The sequence below is a fragment of the Dendrobates tinctorius genome, unplaced genomic scaffold (assembly GCF_039654945.1).
Source record: "Dendrobates tinctorius isolate UK_male_01 unplaced genomic scaffold, ASM3965494v1 ptg000021l, whole genome shotgun sequence".
Lineage (NCBI taxonomy): Eukaryota > Metazoa > Chordata > Amphibia > Anura > Dendrobatidae > Dendrobates > Dendrobates tinctorius.
The window spans coordinates 1,344,335-1,368,202 of record NW_027361689.1 but is presented as its reverse complement, the minus strand read 5'-3'; the positions used below and the strand labels follow the sequence as shown (position 1 = coordinate 1,368,202).

At 45.6% G+C, this 23,868-nt stretch overlaps 1 long non-coding RNA gene across 2 annotated transcripts in view; it reads left to right on the top strand.

Moving 5' to 3' along the window:
• The window catches only part of LOC141083760 (uncharacterized), a 68,159-nt gene extending 45,126 nt beyond the window's left edge, over positions 1–23,033 (top strand). For both annotated transcript variants that reach the window (XR_012230821.1, XR_012230820.1), the window contains one exon: positions 21,963–23,033. This is a non-coding gene — a long non-coding RNA (uncharacterized lncRNA). The remainder of the gene's footprint in view (positions 1–21,962) is intronic.
• Positions 23,034–23,868: the final 835 nt, after the last annotated feature.

Sequence of the window (23,868 nt, the reverse complement as noted above, 5' to 3'; positions counted from 1 at the left end):
CCTACATAACTTCACAAGAATTCATGACTGCCCCTCATATGATGATGCTCAAGTGGACTCTGCTAATGTGTCTAGGCCTAGGACACATGTAAACCCACCCCGTCGTCCAATTTCCGGACTCAAAGTATGTGATGTGTTTACAAATTATTTCATAACACCTCAGGGTGCAACTCCATGGCAAGATGATGCCTTATCTATGTAGTGGTTTGGTAGTGTTGTGTTCTCATAAAGATTGTTTGCTTCACCTTTTTGTTAATATTTTTTAACCAATACTTGTTACTATATCTATCTAACACATTACAGAACATGTACGTACATGAACAGACACACATTGTGAATATAATAAAGTTTATTACTTGGTTTTTTTTGGCTTATTGCCGTACCAAATAACCATAGTACTGGCCTATGGCCTAATGTTGTCAGCACATTAGTATTAAACATTACAATCAAAAAATTAAACATCATGTAGAATACACAAAACCTACCAACAAGGTAAAAAGGAAAACCTACAAGTCATGGTAGGTTGGGGGTGGTGAAGGTGGGGGGCCTGTTTGTACATTTGGCCTTGGTTGCTGGCCCACATCTCTGTCCCCCTGTGCACTGGCAGCTGGCTGTGGCATCTGTTGCATCCTGCCAGGATCATTTTGTTGGTTTTGGAAGGGGTAATTTGGATATTGTTGTGGGTAGTCCTGGTAGGGCTGCCTAAATTGCCCATATCCCCCAATATGTCCATGTCTAACATACCCATGTTGGGGCCAACCACCAACATTGGGTAAGTTAAAGTGGCCATATTGGGCATGTGCACCCTGGCCCATATATTGGACCTGTGGAGCCACATTGGGGATGTGTGCAGGCTGAGGCGGAGGTGTTGGCACCCGTGGAGGAGGAGGAACAGGTTCCAAGGATGGTTGACTTGTCACATCAAGTCCAACCAGCCTATCAATCTGATTCTCATCTGACAGCTGCCACCTTTCAAGAAACTGAAAGACAGTGTGGGGATTATTGGGTGGTGTGCTGGCATCCAAAATAATTTGGAGAGCCCCTCTCGTACACAGCCTGTACCCTCGGGGAATTGCCCTCAAATACTGTGCGAGACTGCGCCCATAAGCCTCCTCCCCATCATCATGAGAAGCTGTGGACAAGTAAGATAAGATAAGGTACGTAGTCCAATACACCTCGGTCAAACTGCATCCTTGTTCCCGAAGCTGCTCCTTCTCTCCTGCGCCTGCCTCGTCGTGGTAGGGCAGAAGGCTGTGGCGAGGTCTCCAGTGGCATGGTGGGGTTGCTACTGTTGCCCCGGTCATCAGGCTGTGCTGGCTGGCAAACTGATTCTGGTGGTGGTGATCTTGGTGGTGATGGTGTTGCTCTGGGAAGTCATGCAGATGGGCCGGAGCCTGCAGCAACATCCATAATAGAGGTATTTCCTCTTGGTGGTTCCGGCCACTCCACTACGGGACCTCAGCTGTCTCTCCCTCCTAAAGGTGTCCCTACAGCTGCGCCAACGCCTTGTCATATCATTCACTACAATGTTAACAAAAACACAGGATTTAGTTACTAAACACATATGGCTATGGTATCAAGGGTTAACATATGCTTAGGCACACATTTTACAAATGATATGATTTATATTCCTGTTGAATCCACACCAATCCAAAATTTAAAAAAAGGTTGAGGCCTACTACAAAGGACCTTCGAAACAACATAATTGCTAAAAAAATGTAAAAAATCCTGTGGTATTAATGCGAACATCTATGATGTTTTTCTTACAAAAACACTAGTAATATAGTGGCTAACATACGGGCCCTAAAAAAAAAGATCACTGCATTTGGTGGCAGAACAATTAGCTAAATAATTAAAAATAATTAAAAAAATTTTAAGGCAAAATCTTCATGCTGCCACCAGTCAGGGAGTTGGAATGTAGATGTTGTAAATATGGGCCAAAAAAATAGGCGAAGTAATTAATTACTGATATCTGAGCAATGACCACACTTATTGGGCCTTACATTGTGCAGATTAGATTTGGCGATTTGTGTACATATTCTTTCACTTACTAATTTGGTCACGCTCCTCACGAGGTCTTGCCGCATATCCAGGGAACATCTGGCCACAGATTTTTGTCCACGCTGCCTCCCTGCGTCTGCGGTCAGCATAGTGGAGATCTCTCTGGTCCCATAGTTCTGGCCTCTCCTGGACCAGAACTATCAGCATTTCCACATTGACTGGCGTGGACATGATGGAGGAATCCGTGGAGGCGTTCTTCCTGGTTTTTTTTATGCTGCAAGAGAAATTTGCATACCCAAGCTTCCTGGCCATGCCTCCTGCTCTTTCCTGTTTAATCGCAAGTCACACGTGTGGTGCGTTTTCAATGCGATTTTTAATCGCATCCATAGACTTGCATTGTCGAATCCGATCTGAAAATCGGTGACAATCGCAGCATGCTGCGATTGTCTCAGTCCAACGATCAGATCCGATAAAAAAACGCATGATGGGAGCTGCCCCATAGAATAACATTGGGACGAATGCAATGTGATTTTTTATCGCATTGCATTCGTCCGATTTAATCGCTAGAGTGACTCCGGCCTAAGTTCTATGTATGGGGGTTTGTCGTCACCACTTCCCATTTATTACATAGCTATATTACTACAGCACCGCTCCTATCAATTATACAGCTATAACCCCACAACAGTGTCACCTCTACTATCGATTATACAGCTACAGTATATCACTACAGTGGTGGAATTACATTACATTTATTGTTACAATGCCAAACACAATCTATAGAGAAGATGCCTGGAACAGCTCATTGACAGATTTTCTGTAAGGCTTTCTTTACACGTTGCGCTTTTTCCTGCAGGCAAAACCTAGTCACTTGGCAATTAAGAAAGCTGAGTTTTGCTGCATTTTTCACTCTCATACAGTTTAGTGTCTGTTGCTCTTCAGTTTTCTACACTGAAAACTGAGCAAAATTTGATACCTGCACTTAGTTATTGCTTTCTATGTGTGAAAAAATGCTGCAAAAACGCTGAACATAGTGACAGCCCCCCGAGGAAGCCCACACGAAACGCGCGTCGGGGCTGCCACTTAGGACACACAGTGACAGACACCTTGATGGATGTGTCTAGCAATCCTTAAAGGGATACCCCCTTATCTACCTTATAATGTTTTTTGTAGATCTGATTAACGTGACATGATATATCTTATACTTATATACATATATGGATGACTATTTCTGTGATTAATATTAAATGCACTATGCACTTTACTGAATATATGCTATTGCTAGATATTCAATAGACAATATTTTTTGTGATTTGCTAGACCGTCCCCGCTGTTATTTCAGTAGCTGTGTCCTTCCACACATGAGTGTTTGTAGGTGCCTTGTCCTGTTTATGTTTGCTTATTTTTCTATAGTGATTATGGATCGCTCGCCAGGGCAGTGAGGTACTCAGTACCGGGCCGGTATCTCAGAGGGAAGTGTCACAGTAGCGGTGACAGGTCCATGGCCCTGGGCGTCCATGTAAAAGGGGTTAAGCGTGGCTGGTTAAAGTTTATAAGTGGATGATACGTGACACCACCTGTGGTGCTCAGCAATGAAGGGGTTAAGCCGACGCTGCAGGCAGATCCTCTGGGACAGATGGTATAAAGCAGAAAGATGTAATAGCTCCCCACAGGTAGAGCTGTAGTCCTAGGGCAGTGAGAATAGGTGTTGAGGAAGAGGGTGCAGTGTTAGGCACAGAGATGTAGCAGTGCTGAAGGGGTTGCAGGAAGAAGGCAATGACACAACAGGGTGCAGTTTCCTTTACCTCTACTTTGCTTTGCAAGTGCAGTCCAGGATCCAGATTACAGATGGAACAGGAGTTGGCCAGCCTGGAAGCAACTCGGGAATCTCTCTATGCAGATGGGTTGTGTAGTCTCCTTTCTAGTGATTATCTGAGGTATAAGCTGTACTGAGTTACACTGAAGTTCCTCTTGCTTGCTCTCTTTTAGAACCCCCTCGTATGGCAGACAGCTGTAGCCTCCTTCTTCTGGCTCACACGTTGCTGTTGTGCCTCCGAGTCTTATGTGGGAACAGAGCATTTACAGCTTCCTATTCCTCCGGTTTCTGCTGCAGGAACATCAGTATCCTTACAATCTCGGATACCGGAATCCGGAACCATGCGCCATGCTAGAAGTGAGCCTGAACTCTGCTCAATCCTCCAGCTCTTCTCCTCTCGTCCACACACTTCGCCTTCCTCACACGAGCTGACTATCTTCCCCTTCCTGGCCCCCAGAGAGCAGCTCTTCCCCCAGTTTTGGTTCAGAGCTCCCTCTGCTGGCCTGGAGTGGGAACTGTGCTGTGTGTTGTATTTACCTGACAGAGAGATCCTTCATTGCTTCCAAGCATGACATCATACTCCCTAGGAGGAAGGTAATGCCACTGTGGCGACCATACTCCTGGGGGTGCCACATTCCCCCCTAGTGCAATTCAGTACTCCCGGACTGAAGAAAACATGCAAACATATAAGCAAATGAACAATTGTAATGGTTACAAGATTTCAAAAATGAAAAATTACAAAAACCAAAGCTCAAAAATAGTCCTGATGACGATAAGTCCATGCGTCAATGTCCATGGTCCATTTCCTGAGCAGTTGATAAACTATGTGTAACACCTGCACAGGGAACTGTCAGAGCATCTACAGGCATGCTGGAGCTAACACACTCTAAGAAGAGTATTGCAGTGGCTGTTAAATAGGGACCTACAGACACTAATCGTTTTTCTCCTGTTGAGAAAAACTTTGTCTTTGAGAACCGCCCCCCTTGTGAACATTACCAGTGATGGCCCACTTGAGCTAGTGTGCATTTATTTCCTCTCCATTGAGCCTGATGAAAGTAATGTCAGTAATGTGTTAGTGGCCACTGATCATTTCACCCGATATGCCCAAGCTTACCCCACTAAAGATCAAAGGGCAATTACTGTGGCAAAAACTCTATGGGAGAAGTTCTTTGTGCATTATGCCAGCCCACATCCATACCGATCAAGGAAGAGATTTTGAAAGTAGACTAATCATGTAGCTATGCGCCGTCTGTGGGATCACGAAATCCAGAACCACCCCCTATCACCCCCAAGGGGACCCTCAACCTGAGAGGTTCAATCGTACCCTTTTGAACATGTTGGGCACATTAGATCCCAGGAAGAAAGGACACTGGAGCAGGCATGTGAGTCAGTTGGTTCATGCCTACAATTGCACCACAAATGAGTCAACGGGATACTCGCCTTACTTCCTCATGTTTGGAAGACAAGCTCGGCTACCAGTGGATATCAGTTTTGGGACATCCTTTGACAACTTCAATGGGACTACCTACTTAAAAAATGTGTCCCAGCTACAAGAAGATTTGAAAAAGCTTACAGATTGGCAGAACAGGCCTCTGGGTCGTCATGGAGGCGCAATAAGACTCGCTATGACTGTAGAGTTCGAGAACAAGTTTTACTGCCTGGAGATAGAGTCCTTATCCAACTTTTGGGCCTTCCTGGGAAGCACAAGCTTGCTGATCGGTGGTGTCCTGACCCTTATGTGGTGATGGAGAAGCTGCCTGGTGTCCCAGCCTACAGAGTAAAGCCTGAAAAAGGGGGCGGAGCTGTCAAAACCTATCATCGACACCATCTGTTGCCTGTGGGAAAGAACATCCCTTTACCACCATTGCCAATTCAAGGAGGTCGTACCACCCCTTTGTGCAATAAGAGAAGTCGTAGGGGTGAACCACCACTCCAGCTTGGGGTTGCCTCAGGAGGAATTGACAGCGAGTCAGGGGATGAATGGGAAACCGACGGTCAGTGGAGCTACAGATGGACCGAGGACCCATACCCCACAGGCTCGGGCCTTGAAAATCAGACTCCTGAAGTGGAAACATGAACAAAGGACATTTGTCAGGAGGCTAATGTGCTCTGTCCACAATTGGGGGAGAGTCCAGAAGAAGGACATTTGTTGAATGAAGAGGTCCATCTGGAGGAACCCGTTTTGAAGAGACAAGAGTCGGGGGTTGAGGAGGGGGCCCCCTCAGTACACACTCATCCCAAACGGGACGTTAGGCCCCCTATGATGTTGTCCTATGATAGAATGGGACATACCACTGAGGCCCCTAGGCTGATACCCTCCAATTCCAATTCTGTTTGGCCTTATTTCCCGGTATTTCCCATGTGCTCAGGAAATTCAAATTCTGTTTGGCCCTATTTTTCGTTATCTCCCATGTGTCCAGGTGGTGGTTTGTGTGCATGTAAATTTGATGCTCTAACCCCCCTTCATGTTTCAGGTGGTGAGTCCTCATATAGTGATGGGACACTTTCAAGGACTCACCAGGGGGAGAATGTAACACCTGCACAGGGAACTGTCACAGCATCTACCGGCATGCTGGAGCTTACACACTCTAAGAAGAGTTTTGCAGTGGCTGTTAAACAGGGACCTACAGACACTAATCATTTTTCTCCTGAGTGGCAGAAGACTACAACTCCCAGGGATCCGTGTTCCCGTGAGATGATAGAAGAGGGGAGGAAGAGGGACTTGGGGGAGGACGCTGGAAAGAAAGTGTTTCACGTCGGCGGCGGTAGCCGCCGCCGCCCCAGCAGCGGCGGGGCCTGCCGCCGCCTATACTTACCGGCGCTCGCCTCCCCGCTTTGTGCCCGCCTCCTCGTCCTTCTCCTCTGTCCGGCGCGTGCCTGCTTCCTGCGGGCGCCTTAGGCCACGGGCGCGCGCTCTCCAGGTCTCTTAACCCTGGAGCGCCCGCCCAGAAGCCAAGGCGTCCAATCAGCCGGCAGCACAGGGTATATCAGGCGTCTCCAACATGGTGGAGATGCCTGATTATCATGTGCCTTTCCTACGGTATCCTGGCCAAGTGTTTAGGGGTTTCCCCTTCACACTCCCTGTCTCAGTCGTGTCTCCATCCTGCACTCCAGTGCCCTGTCCTGTACTCCGTGTCTCCGTCCTGTACTCCAGTGCCCTGTCCTATACTCCCGTGTCTCCGTCCTGTACTCCAGTGCCCTGTCCTGTACTCTGTGTCTCCGTCCTGTACTCCAGTGCCCTGTCCTGTACTCCGAGTCTCCGTCCTGTACTCCAGTGCCCTGTCCTGTACTCCGTGTCTCCATCCTGTACTCCAGTGCCCTGTCCTGTACTCCGAGTCTCTGTCCTGTACTCCAGTACCCAGTCCTGTACTCCGTGTCTCCGTCTCGTATTCCCCTCTCGGTGCCTGGTCCTTTTCGCCGTGTTTCCGTCCTGCTCCCACTCCGTTCTTCCTACTCCCTTCTGCATTCCGTGCCTCAGTCCTGCACCCCTCACTCAGTCTTGTGAGCCACCCCTCTAGGGTCTAGCAGTCGTGGCATCTGTCTTCTGAGGGCCTGCCCCTAACGGCCCCTGTATAGGGGTCGGCACCACCTGGCGCGCTCGCCCCTGGGAGCTCCAGTGCCGCGACCCAGAGGGTCCACTCTCGGACGTAACCTACCCGTGGTCAGTATACATCACACAGTGAAATCAAATGGTGGGAGGAGGAAAAACGTGGCTGCTGCTGGTTATGAGAGACAGAGTGGAGTGGATCTTGATTCCCCTAAGTTGCAGAGTGTGGGGGACCCCTCGGAGATACCTGTATTGCTGGAGAGAGCAAAGATCCAGAGAGTCCGGCCGGCACTCCCATCGGATAAAGGTCTAAATCCTGCAGCCCCCAGCTGGAGTCCAAAGAATCCTCTGGTCATTAGAGACACAGTGAGTGCCCTTATGAGACTTGTGATTCTATCAGCGCTATTTACAGTGAGTACAAGGCAACATAAACTATTGGCATCAATGTTCATCTAAGTGCACCCACGGTTGTTACTTTGTGCGCCAACATCCGCGGCAACTGGGCCCCAACGTTTGGACTGAGTAAACACAGAAGAGGGGGACTTTGCCACGTTATATTTGCAGGGTTGGAGTTTAGTTAGACGGTGATGTGTATATGACTTTTATAGCACAGTTAATTGCATTGTATGTTTATTCCTTTAAACCCACCTCATTTCTGCTTTATAGCAATAAATCTGTTAAACTGTTTTACTCCTGCTTCCTGAGTGTGTACCAAGCTGTGGCAGGGGTTTCCCGAATCAGCCCCTGGCAGGAGATAATTGTCCTTCTGCAGCCCAGAGACAAAGCTCCAATCAAGATTCGGGTGGAGGCACTGCGTACAAAAGAGGAGAGACCCTCCATAGCACCCAGGGTACAGTGGTAGCCCTAAAGGGGTGTTACATATGTGCAAGTAGAGTTTTGACCACACATAGTCCTGTGGTCCAATTGTCCATCAAAACAAAATAAGATATTCAAAAAGGTTCTTACAGAGTCTCTGTAGGCACATAAACTTGAAAAGTTGCATATTTACATGTACAGTTTACATTTTCTATTTGCACTTTACTCTCTATATCTAACTGGGATCTCACCTTTTGTACTACGGGTAGATCTGCGTAGCATGAGTACTTCTAATGGCCTATTTAGGTTTAGTGGGCGAGTTACTGCTGTTGGTAAACTGGGTAGTAGCCATCTACGAACTCTTAGACTCACTGTGGGCATGACTGATTCACCACTGGCAGGGCGAGGATTCTCTGGCTCCACTGCTGGTGTGGCATCCATTGCCTGAACTTCCTGATTTTCAGGGTTCTCTTGAGTCTCTGCTACTTCAGTTGCAGTAGGCTGGGGAAAGATTAGGACAGGAACTACGATGGCTTGATCCACTCTTGTACAGGTTGCAGGAAATTCTCCGAGTACAGTGTTGACCTTTTCTTCTTCTATGGGTTGAAGGTTGTTTTGTTCTCCCATCCTTTCCTTTAGCTGGTCAGGGCACAGTTTCAGATGATCCCTCGATACTGCTGATGAGGTTTCTCCTCCATCCTTACTGATAAGGCACACTTTGGTGTTGTCGAAGTTTGATGGTAAGATGGTGTAGGGTTCAGCTTCCCATTGGTCATCCAATTTATGCATCCTCCTTTTCCTCTTTAGGACTTGTTCTCCTGGTGACAAGGGAACTGCAGGTGCATGTTGATTGTAGTTCTTTTCTTGTTTTTGTCTCGCCTGAGCTATACTCTTTTCTACACACTCTTGTACTCTTCGTTATTGTTGCTGCCTCTCCATATCCCAGTCAGCATCTGTTGATATTACCTCAGGTGTCAGGACTCCCATATCCAAATCAATAGGCAGCTTGCCAGGCCTCGCTCTCATTAGGTAGGCTGGAGTGCAGTTGGTTTAATTCACAGGAATGTGATTGTAGAGGTCTACCAGATCTGGTAACTTCTCTGGTCACAGATTCCTCTCTTCCAAAGGCAAGATCTTCAGTAGGTCGATCACCACCTGATTCATCTTTTCACACATGCCATTGGTCTGTGGATGGTATGGTGTTGTCCTGATCTTGTTGCAACCGTAGAAGTTACAGAATTCCTGGAACACTTCCGCCTCAAAGGCTTGACCTTGATCTGTAAGCACTCGCTCGGGATATCCGTGTGGTCGGCAAAAGTGCTGTTGGAAGGCTCTGGCTGCTGTCCTGGCTGTTTGATCCTTGACAGGCACGACTACCAGGAATCTCGAGTAGTGGTCAACGATTGTAAGAGCATAAACGTAGCCTGAACGACTTGGGACCAGCTTCACATGGTCTAGGGTGACCAACTCAAGTGGTTGTTTGGTTATTATTGGCTGCAAAGGAGCTTGCTGGCTGTTACGGTCCTTCCTGTGCAGGTTACATTGTCCACACTCCCGGCACCAATTTTCAATGGCCTTCCTCATACCAGCCCAGTAAAATCTCTCCCGGAGCAAGGCCTCCAACTTCTTCCATCTGAAGTGTCCAGCTCCATTGTGGTATGCTTCCAAGACCATCGATGCATCCCTCTTTGGGACTACCACCTGCCAGACCAACTCATGAGTGCGGGCATTGATACTCCTCTGGCACAGCTTTCCCTCATAGAGGAACAGCCTGCCTCTTTCCTTCCACAACTGCTTGGTTTCTTCAGGAGCATCTGTACCTGGGCGTGAGTCAGCTTGTGATAGTAGCTCCTTTACCAGGGTCCGTTATCCTGCGTTTCTGCCCAGTCATGATGAGGCAATGGATTTAGGGTGGCCTCTTTCACAATAGACCGTCTATTTCTCACTCCTTGGGCACGTTGGGCCGCAATTGGCCGGTGGAAGGCAGGTAACTCTATTTCTTCAAGTGCCTCAGGGTCTTCTCCTGCATCTGGCAGATTAGGCATTCTGGACAGCACATCAGCATTGGCATTCTTGTGCCCCGCTCGGTACCTGATGGTGAATTCATAGTTAGACAGCCGGGCCGTCCAAAGCTGCTCCAGTGCACCTAGTTTTGCAGTTTCCAAGTGAGTCAACGGGTTGTTGTCTGTGAAGATGTAAACTTGGCTGAAGCTAGGTAATGCTTGAATCGTTCAGTCACAGCCTAGACTATGGCGAGGAACTCCAGTTTCAAGGAACTGTAGTTGTCAGAGTTCCTTTCAGTGGGATGAAGCTTCCTGCTTGCATAGGAGATCACTCTTTCTTTGCCATTCTGTACCTGGGACAGTACTGCTCCCAGTCCCACATTGCTGGCATCAGTATACAAAACAAATGGTTGGTCATAATCTGGGTAGGCCAGAACTTCATCTCCTGTGAGAGCCATCTTCAGTCGAGTGAAGGAACTCTCCAGTTCCTCATTCCATTCAAATGTAGGACTCTTCTTCCTGGCTTTCTTGGGCTGGCCCACCAGAATATTTTGCATAGGCGTGGCTATTTCAGTGAAGCCTTTGATGAACCTTCGGTAGTAGCCTACCAGCCAGAGGAATTAACGTACCTCATGGAGGTTGCTGGGCTTCTGCCAGTCTCGGAAGACAGTGACTTTGTCAGGATCTGGTGCCACACCTTCTACACTCATTACATGACCGAGGTACTGTACCTTAGGCTTCAGGAGGTGGCATTTGGATGGCTTCACTTTCAGGCCAAAGTTGGACAAGGATTCAAACACCTCAGCCAGGTGCTTCAGATAGTCTTCATAAGTCTTGGAGAAAACGATGACATCATCAAGGTACAACAGGACTGTCTCAAAGTTCTTGTGTCAAAGATAGCACTCCATTAGCCGTTGAAATGTCCCTGGGGAGGTGCAGAGCCAGAACGGCATGTAGTTGAACTCGCAGAGACCGATTGGTGTAGTAAACGCTGTTTTCTCCTTGTCTGCCTCTGCCACGGGAACCTGCCAATACCCACTAGTGAGATCTAAGGTGGAAAAATAGATAGCAGTTTTAAGTGCGGCTAATGACTCCTCATTACCCTTCTGGGTAATGGGTAGGCATCTTTATGTGTAATGCTGTTAATTTTGTGGCAATCAACACACATTCTCATGGTACCATCTTTCTTTTTCACAAAGACTATTGGAGCTGCCCAGGGGCTACAACTGTCTCTGATCACCCCAGCCTCCTTCATTTCCCGCAACATACTTTTGGCACATTGATATTGTGTTGGGGGTATAGGCCGGTACCTTTCTTTAATGGGGGGATGATCTCCAGTGGGGTTATGGTGCTGAACCCCTTTTGCCTTCCCAAAGTCTAGGGGGTGTTTACTGAATACCCGCTCATACTCCTGAGTCATTCGGTAAACCCCACTCTTTTGGTATGATGGGGTGGAGTCAGTTCCCACCTGCAGCTGCTGACACCACTCCTCCAGCTGCTTTACAGAGCAATTGTCTCCTGCCTGGTCAGACGAGACCAAGGGCTCTGCTGCCTGTATTGCGTTGTTACTGACAGTAAGCAGCTTAGTAACTGTGGCATACCGAGGTATTGTGGCCTCCTCTTCCCCACAGTTCAAGAGGCGTACAGGTACTCTCCCTTTGCGAACATCAACTACCCCTCTGGCTGTCAGGACAATGGGCCGGCTATCAGAGTACACTGGCTCTACCAATGCTTGGTAATCTTTTCCTCTGAGGCCTATGGCTGCCCGACACCAAACTAACATTTCACATTTTGGGGGTATCGCAATGGGGAAATAATCACTCACTCTGACGATGCAAATTTCTCCACCAGACAGTTCTACCTGCTGTCTTCGCATCAGGGCCTTGATCTCCTTCTGCAGGACTCGTTGTTCACTGGAACCAGCAGTCTCGGCTACCTGTTGCAACAAAACAATAACCTCGGCAAGACAATTTTCAATCACATTAGTACTTAAGGTCATCATTGGGTTACATTCTCATCTATCAATGTCTACAACTATCAGACCTTGAAATTTTAACTCTACTTGCCCCACTTTAATGGTAATCTCTTTACATCCTACTTACGGCAAAGACTGACCATTGCTGGCAACTACTGTCAGTTCATCACTTGGGCCGCGAGTAAGTTCAGAGTCAGCCCTATACCGCTTGTAAAGGATATATGGCATAGTTGTCACCTGAGAGCCAGTGTCCAGCAAAGCGTTCATGGGGATGCCGTCAATCACCACTGGGAGCATCGGTGGCCCTCCAACATACTTGGCTCGCCAGTTCTTTGGGCCTTGTGGTCCTACTCCAGGGGGTTGGCCCTCTGCCCCAGGGTGGCAGAATCGTGCGATGTGGCCTGCCTTGCAGCAGCGACGACAGATGGGACGTCCATTCTGGTCATAACGATCGTTGTCTCTCCCTCGGCGTGGCGGGATCCTCTTCTTCCATATCCATGGGACATCCTCTGGACTTGAGGCCAGCTGGATCTTCTCCTTTGAGGACACCTGCATGGACTGCACAGTTTTGGCAAGTGCAGCCATACTTTTGGCCAGCTCTTGACCTGAAGGCGCAGTTCTGTAGATGGATCATTATCCAGAGTCTGCGTATCAGCCCCCACAGGGCTGGGAGGGAAAGATGCTGCTTCTTGGTGGTATGTGATCGCTGGGTGCCTAGGGGGCGCTGGACGGCTGACATTTGGTTCATGCAGCACTTGGATAGCCCTGTCTATGAAGTCTGCAAAGTCTAGGTCAGGGTTTTGTAGGGCTATGATGCGCAGCTGTACTCTGTGGGTACTGGATAGGAGTCTCTCAATAAATTGCTCCTTTAACAGCCTGTCTCCATCTTTCACACTGTCTGCAGGTTAAGAGCATAGTCCCGTATACTGTCCTGCGCTCTCTGCTTACACCCAAAGAATCTCATTTTTATTTCTGCTGCAGTGCGGGTATCAAAGGTGCGTTTTAGCTTAGCCAGGATCTTTTTAACAGTCTCTTTATCAGTGTCCTGCCAGGCTCTTATTTCCCTGTGCGCTGCACCAGTTAGCTTCCCAATAAGGATGTTCACTTTCTGGCTTTCAGACAGAGGATACAACTCAAACAAACTGCACAGTCTCTCTTTAAATTCACTCAGGGTATGTGACTCCCCTGAGTACTGCGGTAACCTGGTGGCTCCCGGTATATAGGGCATGGACAGCAGCATTATGGGGACTGCTGTGATGGGCGCTTGTTCCTGCTGCATTCTGGAAGTGGCGCTGGCTGCTGGATACTGCGGTGCCATTGGAGCCGCAGCTGCGCTTGCCCCTGCATCTTGCGGCGCTGTGGGGGGTGCGGTGGCGTTCACTACTGCATCTTCTCTTGCCTCTGACATTCTCCCCCCCTAGTTAACACTGGCCAGGCCCTGGGTTGAGCTGGCTTACCGGTTGCCGCTCCACAGGCTGGTTGATCGGGGGACGCCGGGACTGCAGGCCTCTGCTTCTCACTTCCCGTGCACTGGTCTCTTCCCATGCAGCACTTCACTTTTCGTGCTGACTCCGCCCATGACAGCCCGCCCCTTTAGCTTCCCGTGCGTGCCAAGTGGTGGGGTAATGGCTGCAATGGCGTGTGACGCCACCTGTGGTGCTCAGCAATGAAGGGGTTAAGTCGACGCTGCAGGCAGATCCTCTGGGACAGATGATATAAGGCAGCAAGATGTAATAGCTCCCCACAGGTAGAGCTGTAGTCCCAGGGCAGTGAGAATAGGTGTTGAGGAAGAGGGTGCAGTGTTAGGCACAGAGATGTAGCAGTGCTGAAGGGGTTGCAGGAAGAAGGCAATGACACAACAGGGTGCAGTTTCCTTTACCTTTACTTTGCTTTGCAAGTGCAGTCCAGGATCCAGATTACAGATGGAACAGAGGCTGGCCAGCTTGGAAACAACTCAGGAATCTCTCTATGCAGATGGGTTGTGTAGTCTCCTTTCTAGCGCTTATCTGAGGTACTTGCAGTACTGAGTTACACTGAAGTTCCCCTTGCTTGCTCTCTTTTAGAACTCCCTCGTATGGCAGGCAGCTGTAGCCTCCTTATTCTGGCTCACACGTTGCTGTTGTGCTTCCGAGTCTTATGTGGGAACAGAGCATTTACAGCTTCCTATTCCTCCGGTTTCTGCTGCAGGAACATCAGTATCCATACTATCTCGGATACCGGAATCCGGAACCATGCGCCATACTAGAAGTGAGCCTGAACTCTGCTCAATCCTCCAGCTCTTCTCCTCTCATCCACACACTTCGCCTTCCTCACACGAACTGACTAACTTCCCCTTCCTGGCCCCCAGAGAGCAGCTCTTCCCCCAGTTTTAGTTCAGAGCTCCCTCTGCTGGCCTGGAGTGGGAACTGTGCTGTGTGTTGTATTTACCTGACAGAGAGATCCTTCATTGCTTCCAAGCATGACATCACACTCCCTAGGAGGAAGGTAATGCCACTGTGGCGACCATACTCCTGGGGGTGCCACATTTATTGTATTTGCTCAAATAAAATTGTACTGGTTTTTTTAAGTATATAGTCTGGACGTGTACTTCAATTCATTGTGTAGGATTCATAGTGACATGCTGCAGTTTTCAAAAATGCAGCTTTTTTCCAATTAAGCAAGGGGGAAGAAAACGATGTGTGTGAATGTGATTTTTGAAATCTTATAGTTTTTGCTAGTACTGTAAAACACAGCTTTTAGTTTGCAGAAAAAATGCAGCAAAAAAAAAAACAGCAACGTGTGAGCACAGCCTAAGGGATATTTTGGAATTCTAAATGTCCTATCACTTCCATAATCCAAGAAAAGTTCTGTATTCCAGCATCAAGTTCAAAATAATGAAAAAGACCTTCGTAATTTTAAAGGGATTCCCTACTACTTGGACAACCCTTTCTTAAAAAGAAATGGTGCCTTATGTAAAATCAAAAAACAGCATTTACTCACCTTAATTCCAGCATTGTTGGTGCTGTGTCTCCTTACCCTTGCGTGACTTCATGTCATGTGATCACTACAGCCAATCAACAGGCACTGAGTTATTGTCCTTCGACTGCTGGCTGGCATAGCGCAAACATCGCTGGAGCTAAGGTGAGTATATGCTGCTTTTATTTTACGTAGGGTACTATTTATGTTAAGAAGGGATGTGTAAGTAGTGGACTACCCCTTTGACGTGTTCATCCAGTCGCCTTAATTTTGTGATTATAGAGAATTTGTATCTGAGTTTTTGCCAACTAACTAATCTGAGAACAGTGTAGGTCATATATTCCGGATTCCAGTGATGTGTCATTTACTGGGCTACTTGCTGTAGTTTTGATAAAATTGTAACAGCAGGAGATTATCACCAGATGATTAAGAAACCTGCTGCCAAGTAGCTCTGTATTACCCCACACCCACCGCTAATTATCAGTGTGCACTGTGCATAGGCAGAAAACTGCAAATCAGTGGTGGGGACTGGGTTAATCAGAGCTCTGCATTCAGAGAACTGTTTGATCTGTAGCAGATAATACAGTGATTTTATTTAAACTGCAGGAAACATCTCAGTAAATGATACATCATTGGAATCAGGGTCACTGTACCTACATCAGATTCCCTTTAATCTGAAGTTTTGTTGCCTCATTGAACGGATACGCATTTCTTCACTTGATGAACTGCACACATCATTCTGCTTGGAGTCACGTTTTCTTGCACAGCTGGTAGAAGACGTTTCATTCCTCAGCGCAATGATTAGAATGTTGGGAAGGTTTTCTCACAGAGGGGAAAGAGAAAGGGGCTGAGTATGAAAGGTCACAACAAATGCTAGATATAAAATGGTCTCTCATGCTACGCTTGTAATACCAGACTGCTGTCATGTTCAAACTGCTTCAAGGCAAAAACTGCAATACCCTTCACTACAGAAGAACATTAGTGGCTTTTTTAACTTGCAAAATCTGCTTCCTCTCTTTTCTCATTTGTTCCTGGGATGAAAAGTGTAGTTTTCACTAAGGGATGCCTCATAAACAAGACTCGATAACAGAAAAAAAAGGTAACGAACTCGAAAAAGAAAATTGTGAAAATGTTTCCAAGTGAATTAGTTGTGTGGTTCTTCCAAAATACAAGCACAGTTATCATTTCTAAATATATGATATTGCCACCATCTCACATTTTTGACCAATATCTTTGTCAGGTCCTCAGATCACAGACAAGTAAGATCATATTAGACCTTCACAAATAAAGTTTAGAGATCGGACGTATCTACTGATGAACTCAACCAAGGCAGGAAAGAGTAAGGGATCATGAAATGTGACTGCTGTGGTGTCATAATGCAAAGGCAATAACATGGCTTTCTGCTACTGCTTGTAGAAGTATCTGGACCCAACCCTAACACAGCAGGCCAGGACCTGACAAAATAGAGGTAAATGAGGGAGACGCGAGTGTAAAAATAAACTTTCCATTACTGAAAAATGCATATACAGGGTGGACCACTTATATGGATACACCTAAATAAAATGGGAATGGTTGGTGATATCAACTTCCTGTTTGTGGCACATTAGTATATGGGAGGGGGAAACTTTTCAAGATGGGTGGTGACCATGGCGGCCATTTTGAACAAGTATATTAGAAAATAGCTTAGAGTTATGTTACTAAATAGATAGTGAGTTAGGATAAAAATGATTTGCCTTCAGACCACCCCTTTAAGGCCTGCAGAACAACAGGTCCCGGGTGCAGATATGGGATGATGTCATTGTGCTGGGACTCTGTGTGCCCTGACATGACACCACTGCATTGGTCCGCCCAGGCTTTGCCTCTATCTGCCATTGGACTTGGGGTTAGTTGAGTATATGATTATTTTTAATTTTAATATTGTGTGATGGCCATAGCACAGTGTGGGGGCTACTAAGGTGGTTATCATACGGCATGAGGACTACTAAGAGGGTTATAATACAGTGTGGGGACTACTGTGGGTATCATACATTTTGGGGGGCATTATCCTGTGTATAGAGGTGCCGTGGGGGCATCATATTGTAATGAAGGGAGCTGTGGTCCCATCATACTGTGTATAGAGGAACTATGAACCTATCATACTGTATATAGGGAGCTGTGGGGACATTGTACTGTGTATAGGGGAGTAGTGGGGACATCATCTTGTGAATGGGGGAACTATAAGGACATCATACAATGTAGATGTAAGCTGTGGGCCCATCATACTGTGTATAGTGACGATGCACAGAAGGGAACATTATTCAATTTAAGTGCACATTTTAGAAGCATTATTATTACAGAGGCACTCATGGTATTGTGATTATCAAAGGGGCAAACAGAGGGAAATTATTATTTTCTATGGGACAAAATCCAGGTACAGTTTTCTACAGCGCTTGCACAGGGCATTAATAAATTCTATTGGGCAATTTTATCATCTAGAGGGCACAGAAGAGACATTTTACCTTGAAATGGACCCAGTGGTGGGCATTATTATGTATGACACCAAGAGGAACTCTGTTTTTGTGCCACACAGTAGGTGCAGTCATAGGGACACATACAGCAGCAACGGCTCAGCATTGGGGTATCAGCAGGATGAGGAGTTTGTGCAGGTTGGGAATAAATGGGAACAGTGCTGGAAATGTGAGAAGTCAAATGTGTCTTTGTTGTAATCTCTGCAGAAGAGTCGTGGCTAGAGAAGTTGTCATATCGGTCTGGGCCAGATGGAAAAATGAAGGACTCCATCAGAAAGAACGTCAGCTGTAAATCACTTTATATAACTGTACTGTGATCTCTTATAATTTTTGCAGGACTGGTATATACCACTATATTTTCACATATGATGGCATAGCGGACATTTCATTGGTATAACCTGTACCAGGGGCCCAAGAGGTAAGGGGGCACATTTCCACTTCTGAAGCACTTCTCTCACTATGTGTCATAGAACAAAATCAGCAGTCCAAAATCGAACATGGCAGATCCTTATCTCCCAATTATTATCTGTCGGGCCCACTCAGAAGTTTTGTCCTTGCTGAGCTGAACCCCTAGCTACGCCTCTGCGGTTCTGCATCTATGCGTCTTTATACATTATGATATCACTGCAATTTTAAGAAATGTTACATCTGTAGCAGTTGTGATAAGTAAGATGTACTATCTGACAGTCGACAAATACTGAAAGTGTGTACGGTAGGTATAGCGACTTTAGTGTGCACTCGGGTCAATAGAAACCAAAACAAGTGTGTATACTAAGGAGTCAGATAAAAATAATAATAAATCAAAATAAAAAAAAAGTAAAAAATGCTCCTGAATGAAAAGGCATCAAGTCAAGAAACGCGTCAAGGCTATTCATATTCTTTATCTACAAAGAGAGATTAATATTAGTTATTACAATTCAAAAGATTCCATCAGAACTACAGAAATACATGAGAATCTAAGGGAAAGTACAAAGTTACTGTTGAGCTTTTTTGTCTTCAGGTTATATAAAATATATATTGTTTATGCAAAGAGCCCTTCTATATATGCATGCCCTAAATGTAAGACAAAACTGGATTTCCAAACTTTTCTTTTCGTGAAGGTGTCCACCCAATGGTTCCGTACATCCATATAGAATATATCGTACCTGCGCTTTTAACCTTCCACAAGATGCAAATTCAAATTGAATTTGAACAAACCAATTTGATTCCGGTTCATCCCTCAACAGCAATTTGTTCCAGAGAAATGCATTATAAGGTAAAATTAAATAAACCTGTTCATTACGACAACAGCGGGGTATCAGCTAGAAGATGTGACTGAGAAGAAATGCTCTATATTCTGTCAGAAGCAGGAGGATAGAGACCTACTGTGCTTTACTGACCTGGAAAGTGCGCCGTCTTTTCTTTCAATCTGATCCAGAAGCGTACATTATTTTTTTCCTTAAAAGAGCTCATTCCCAGAAGGATATCGGTGTCCTGTTGATTGTCGAGGTATCTAATTGTGGGGATAGCTGTGATCACCTGCTGCTTAGCTTAGGCCAATGCCCATATGTGCATTGATATGTTTGCTTTTAGACCACTCAGGCACGCCGCAGAGTGCAACATTTCTCCATTTCTGATGAATAAATGGAAAATGGGAAAAGATAGGTGGTTCATTATTCTAAATAGCAATGTACAGTAAGTTTCACTTACAGTTAGTTCAGCCATTCCAACTTTGTTATAGGTCTTAGAGGTAGAGAACAAGACTGATCAGTAGCTTGTATAAACAACATACTGTATACTGAATTATCACTGCCCAGGTTGCTGGACCAATGTTATTCTATGGGGCACTGCTGATCGGCATTTCTCATGCTGATTCGGCATGAAAGAAAAAGTCACAACACAAATCGGATGTCGCTCAAAACATCGGGCCGCACTTGGATGACATCTGAGAGCGGCCCGATTTCTGCCATCTCAGAGAATGAAAGAGGAGGAGAAATTTTGTTCTCCATCTTCTCCTGACAGTGTGCTCTGATTCTCTCATTGGAGATGATTGGATCACACAAAGCTGACACTCGGATCAAACTCTGATCAGAGCTTCATTACTATAATTGTTCTGATTCTCTCGGAAGAGAGAATCTATGATTGTGTAACTGTAGCCATACAATAATTGTGTAATTAAAAACTAAAAAAATAGAGAGTTGTGCATAGGGTTCCATAAACGTTTCTTCCAGAGCATCACCAGCCACATCAATCCTGAGGTTCACCAGTAGAACAAATCTATGCTGAAATAAGGATATGTAGAGCTCCTCCACATCTATACAACTTTACTAACCGCAGGGTCTCACTACAGGTCTCTACTAACAATGGCATGTAGATCTCCACCAGATCTATCCGACAATACTAACCGCAGGGTCTCACTACAGGTCTCTACTAACAATGGCATGTAGAGCTCCACCAGATCTATCCGACAATACTAACCGCAGGGTCTCACTACAGGTCTCTACTAACAAGGGCATGTAGATCTCCACCAGATCTATCTGACAATACTAACTGCAGGGTCTCACTACAGGTCTCTACTAACAAGGGCATGTAGAGCTCCACCAGATCTATCCGACAATACTAACCGCAGGGTCTCACTACAGGTCTCTACTAACAAGGGCATGTAGAGCTCCACCAGATCTATCCGACAATACTAACCGCAGGGTCTCACTACAGGTCTCTACTAACAAGGGCATGTAGAGCTCCACCAGATCTATCCGACAATACTAACCGCAGGGTCTCACTACTGGTCTCTACTAACAAGGGCATGTAGAGCTCCACCAGATCTAACCGACAATACTAACCGCAGGGTCTCACTACAGGTCTCTACTAACAAGGGCATGTAGAGCTCCACCAGATCTATCTGACAATACTAACCGCAGGGTCTCACTACTGGTCTCTACTAATAAGGGGGTGTAGAGCTCCACCAGATCTATCCGACAATACTAACCGCAGGGTCTCACTACTGGTCTCTACTCACAAGGGGGTGTAGAGCTCCACCAGATCTATCTGACAATACTAACTGCAGGGTCTCACTACAGTTCTCTACCAACAATGGCATGTAGAGCTCCACCAGATCTATCCGACAATACTAACCGCAGGGTCTCACTACTGGTCTCTACTAATAAGGGAGTGTAGAGCTCCACCAGATCTATCTGACAATACTAACTGCAGGGTCTCACTACAGTTCTCTACCAACAAGGGCATGTAGAGCTCCACCAGATCTATCCGACAATACTAACCGCAGGGTCTCACTACAGGTCTCTACTAATAAGGGAGTGTAGAGCTCCACCAGATCTATCCGACAATACTAACCGCAGGGTCTCACTACTGGTCTCTACTAACAAGGGCATGTAGAGCTCCACCAGATCTATCCGACAATACTAACCGCAGGGTCTCACTACTGGTCTCTACTAACAAGGGCATGTAGAGCTCCACCAGATCTATCCGACAATACTAACCGCAGGGTCTCACTACTGGTCTCTACTAACAAGGGCATGTAGAGCTCCACCAGATCTATCTGACAATACTAACCGCAGGGTCTCACTACTGGTCTCTACTAATAAGGGAGTGTAGAGCTCCACCAGATCTATCCGACAATACTAACCGCAGGGTCTCACTACTGGTCTCTACTAACAAGGGCATGTAGAGCTCCACCAGATCTATCCGACAATACTAACCGCAGGGTCTCACTACTGGTCTCTACTAACAAGGGCATGTAGAGCTCCACCAGATCTATCCGACAATACTAACCGCAGGGTCTCACTACAGGTCTCTACTAACAAGGGCATGTAGAGCTCCACCAGATCTATCTGACAATACTAACCGCAGGGTCTCACTATAGGTCTCTACTAACAAGGGGGTGTAGAGCTCCACCAGATCTATCTGACAATACTAACCGCAGGGTCTCACTACTGGTCTCTACTAACAAGGGCATGTAGAGCTCCACCAGATCTATCTGACAATACTAACCGCAGGGTCTCACTACTGGTCTCTACTAACAAGGGGGTGTAGAGCTCCACCAGATCTATCTGACAATACTAACCGCAGGGTCTCACTACTGGTCTCTGCTAAACAAGGGCATGTAGAGCTCCACCAAATCTATCCTACAATACTAACCGCAGGGTCTCACTACTGGTCTCTACTAACAATGGGGTGTAGAGATCCACCAGATCTATCTGACAATGCTAACCGCAGGGTCTCACTACAGGTCTCTACTAATAAGGGCATGAAGAGCTCTACCTGATATATGCGACAATGCTAACAACAGGGTCTCACTACAGGTCTCTACTAACAGCCACAAAATTTATTTTTTCTTATATTTCAGCCTTATCTACTAGAAGAAGAACTTTAACCTGAAACCATCTGTTACCAATGCAGCTGATGCAGAAAAATGTCTTCTTGGATGAAGCAATCTACGATTGTCTACATGACATGGAATCGCCATGTGTCTTGTCAAATCTGGAATACTTAAGAGGCACGTGGCTCTTCTAGAGCTGAGTAGTGGCTCAGTTATTAGGGAATCCGTCACCAGGCTTTTCCTCCTAATCTTAGAGGAGCATAATGTAAAGGCAGATATCCTGATTCCAGCAATGTGTCACTTAGTGGGTTTCTTTCTGCAGTTTTGATAAAATCACTGATTTATTAGATGAGATATTATCACTAGTGGAATAGTAAACCTGCTACCATATAGTCTTCTATGAGGTCTGTGTAACCCCGCTCCTACCACTGATCTGACTGGCAGCTTTTTGCTATTGCACAATGTATTTATTTTATGGAAGGGAAGCTATGATGACCTTATCAACTTTGTAAACGAATTTAACCTGAACCCATGGGAGATCTGCTTTTCTCCTACTGTGGAGAAGGATAGTATTGACTTACTTGATCTAACGATTACTCATCATGAACACAGTATCATTATTAAATGCCCCGTCACACACAGCGAGATCGCTAGTGAGATCGCTGCTGAGTCACAAGTTTTGTGACGCAACAGCGACCTTAGGCCGGAGTCACACTAGCGAAAAAATCGGACGAATGCAATGCGATAAAAAATCGCATTGCATTCGTCCCAATGTTATTCTATAGTAGAAAAAAGGGAAGAAAGTTCCAGCGCCAGGAATGGAAAATTAAAAATCCATTTTATTGTGCCAATGCATATTAAAATTCCAGCAGGTACAGCATATCAGTCGGATGACTGCAGAACAACGCGTTTCGACGCCTCAGGTCTTAATCATGTTCTGACATTAAATGCAACCAACTTCCTTATGTTAGATTCTCCCATCTCCAATAATCAGAAACAGATGTGCGGACTGCTCCAAAGGAGCTCCTGATATGGTAATGGTAGGAGAGCCAAACAGAATGGAAGGAAAAACAGTCAGTGTAGACAACATAACATAAATAACATGCATAATATATAATATTCTTTATCTTTTTTTTTTTTTTTCTCTCTTTCCTTCCTTTCCCCTCTTTCTCCCTTTTCCTTTTTCCTTTTAAAAGGAGATATGAAAACTCCTAATGTAAAATAAAAAAGATGAATATGAAAATCAATAATTGCAACAACATATTTTAAAGTACATATCACATATTCATGTCCCATAAATAATGTACCATAAATTATACTACAAAAGGATATGTACAAAAAAAAACAAAAAAAACAAAAACACAATCAAATATATGGGTAAATTCAGTATCCACCAAGACATCATCCCATCATTATTAGGAACAATTCCTGAGAGAGATTTTTTATCCAAATTAAATAAGTATGATGTCTACTGGATACACAAAAATCACATCATCTGAACTGTATCAAAGAGCAGTCTTTTCTCTTCCCTATTTCTCTCCTCCTACCCCTTCTTCCTTTCCTCATTCCTTTCTTTATCCTATTTTTATTTATCAGATTAATATGAAGGGAAAAAAAAAAAAAAAAAAATCTCCAAAAAATTTCTTCTCTCTTTTTCCTTACCCTTCTCTTTTCCCTTCTCTTTTCTCTTTCTTTCTTTTTATTTTATATAAAAATATTTAATAAATCTCTAAATGAGAAAACCCCAACCAATACACAACAAGCGATCCATATAATATATTACAACCCCTGAATGAAAATCTGGGATAAACATATTTAATAATGCAATATAAGATCTTGTCGGCTATTCATTCCATCTGGATATCTTGTGCCCAGGGTGAAGATCCAGAAGGACTCCCTGTTCAAGAGTTTCCTTCTGTGATCTCCACCCCGA